Raw genomic sequence first — 3,351 nt, 5'->3', positions numbered from 1 at the left:
TTTTATTGCATGCCCATGGTCATTATCAAGGGGAGAATGAGTTGAGTTATTTGTACAAAAAACAGACAAAATTGGCTTCCAACCCAGGGCAGACCAACAAGAAGGCAAATGAAGAGTTGCAGAGAGCAGTCAGGAGCAGAAACTGCAGGGAGCTGAGACTAGTAAGCCTCAGTCACTGGAAGAATTCCAGAAAGCCACCAGAAGTTAAAAGCTGAGGGACCAGACATCCAAAGTGCAGGAGCAATAATGCCAACTACTGGCTGGAGGTCACTGACACTCAAAGCCTACAGCCATAGGCCTCTTATTCACCAGGCTTAGATCTATAAGCTTCTGGTTGGGAAGCCCAGCCTGAACAGCTTTGGCACTCAGAACTCAAGATTACAAATATCCAAGGAGCTGCTCCTTGAGTATTCACAATTTTCATCTGAATAGAGGGATAAAAACCACTCAGCTGGTTATGACAATTGTTATTAATTTTATGGGAAAAAGAGGAGGAAGATAAAAAGGCAGTGGAAAACAAATGGACCAAATATTCATGATACATTACTATTCATGAGGTCCTAAATTAACTAACCACGGGTGACACCTATTGTATGTCACTATACAATCTCTGTCCAAGAAACATGAATAAAATCCACAACTGCTCATTAGGCCACTCAAAGAGCTACAGCTATGGTAGCCTATACTTGACCTTGCAAGTATGTGGGTCAGCCTGATGGGAGCTGGAGGGAGTTTCTGAGGGTGGCGCTCAGGGTAGACTTGCAGAGCCAGAGCATAGTGAGGAATGGGGTATCACGTGATTGTCAGAGCTCAGGCAAGGTAAAGAGAGTTACAAATATTAAAGGGGTATGGGAAGAGGAGCTGAAAAAAAACCTGTGTTATAGGATTAAAATTAAAGGCTTTGATGTATGAATTCCAGATTCAGTAGTTTGATATAGAAATAAATATAGATATAAAATTGTGTGCCTCATTCTAGCCACTGAGAGGACCTGGGAACAATAGTCCAACATCTATAAGCAAACGTGGCACTTAGACCTTGACCCCACTGCACAAGTGACTGATTCTGGCACTGAGAAGAGAAAGTATAAGATGAACCTGGAACATCTTGCCAGATAGTAAGGAAATGATCAAAAAGGCTCATATATAATATAATCTCTGCTGCTGCAGCTATTCAATCTAATATCACATCTATAGTATCACTTTCTAGAATGCCTAAAATGTAACTATTATATTTCAACATGTTTGTTTAAAAGACTTAGTATTTCTGTCTATTCCCTACTTTGCTTTCATAGATTAAACCAAACTCAACATACCTTTTAAAAGATCAGATACAAGACATAATAATTAGATAAATTCATTCTTCTCACACCTCATTCTGTAGCAAAGGAAGATTCAAAGACACATTTGCTGAGAGAAGTTGCTTGCAAAGAGGCCAGCTTCCAAAAGATCTCATACTCTTAATAAAAATGGTAATTGGGTTTAAACCACAGAGTACATTATTTTGTCCCTTATTCTCATTGATAGAAAAGCAGTAGCTCCTCATCATGATAATCATACGCAAGGGAGGGTACACATCTGTAAAAGTCACCACTGAAAATCATTAGCCATATAGTTGTTTTCTAAGAGAGACAACTTAGAAGAAATAAACCCCAGAGGCCAGGCGTGGTGGCACATACCTGTGATCTCAGCTACTCAGGAAGCAGATATGAGGAGGATAGCGAATTGTGAATATCCAGTTATCAGACATCATTTATTTCTCTTTTCTTACTGAATTACCTTGGCACCTTGGTCAAACATTGATTAACCATAAAAGTAAGGGTTTATTGGTGGACTTTCTCAATTCTGTTCTATTGGTGTGTATAGCTATCCTTAGATGACACCAAAGAACAAGAAACCAAAAACAAAGCCCTCAAAAAATAAGATAGATTGTAATTCATCAAAATTTAAAGCATTTTTGCTGCAAAGGATAGTTTTAGCAAAATGAAAGAGCAGAGATTATGAGAGAATATTAGTAAATGATATTTTTCATAAGATACCTGTAAACATAATATATAAATAACTCTTATGTCAACAATAAAAAGACAAATAGCCCAATTTTTTAAGTGGGCAGGTGATTTGTCTCATTTTATTTTGGTTTTTGAGACAGGGTCTTGCTATGTAGTTCAGGCTCACCTCAAACTTATGATCCTCTTGGCTTAGCCTCTCAAGTGCTCCAAGTCCAGATGTGCACGAATGAGGGATTTCAATAGGCACGTCTCCAAGGAAGATAAGTAAATGACCAGTATATTCATGACTAGATGCTCAGCATCTCGGGTTTGGGTAAACCCAAACCACAATTAGATACCACTTCATATTCACTAGGATAATGTCTTAGTCCATTTTCCTTTTTAAAATTTATTTTGATCCAATAAAATCCAAAAATTATTTAGATCAATTAGATGCTATGTAATGTTTTGATACTTGTATACATTGTGTAATGTTTAAATCAGGTTAAACATATCTATCTTTTCCTTATGGTGAGAGTATTCCAAACACTTTCTGTAAGTTTATAGATATGTATATATATACACAGTACATTGTTAGTATTGATTCTTGCCATACTGTGTGGTAGCAAACCAGAACTGCTAGTTCCTATCTGCTATTATATCTACTAATAATTTAATACCTATTGATCAACCTTTCTACATCCCTCTCCATCTCTCTTACTCTACCATTCTACTGACATCAACATTTTTAAATTCCACATAGAATGAGATCACACAGTACTCATAACTGTGTGCCTGACTTATTCCACTGAATGTAAGGATCTTTAGTTCATTCCCTGTTGTCACAAATAGCAGGATTATGTTCTTTTATGGCTGAACAGTATTCCATTGTATATTTGTACCTCATTTTCTTTATCCATTCCTCATCCAAGTCAATGGATATGGAGATTATTTCCATTTCTAGGCTATTATAAATTGTGCTTCAATGGACATGAGAGTGCATGTGACTCTTTCAGTCCATTTTTTTTTTTTTTGCTATAACAGAATGCTACAGGCAGGCTAGTTTACACATATGAAAACAAATTTTGACTCATGGTTCTGAAGCTGCATGTGATGAGGGTCTTTGTGCTGCATAATCCCATGACACAGGTGGAAGGGCACAGAGACTGTGAGAGACAGTAAAGTAAGGAACCCACTCCCACAACAATGAATCTGTTCTCTTGATAATTGCATGAATCCATTCATAAGAGCCTCTCTCGTGGCCAAAACACCTCTTCATAGTCCACATCTTAATACTATTGCAAGGGCAATTAAATTTCAAAATGAGTTTTTGCAGGAAGAAACATGCAAACCATAGAGATAGCTA

Source organism: Castor canadensis, chromosome 1, assembly GCF_047511655.1.
Source record: "Castor canadensis chromosome 1, mCasCan1.hap1v2, whole genome shotgun sequence".
Lineage (NCBI taxonomy): Eukaryota > Metazoa > Chordata > Mammalia > Rodentia > Castoridae > Castor > Castor canadensis.
This window is presented reverse-complemented; position numbering follows the sequence as displayed.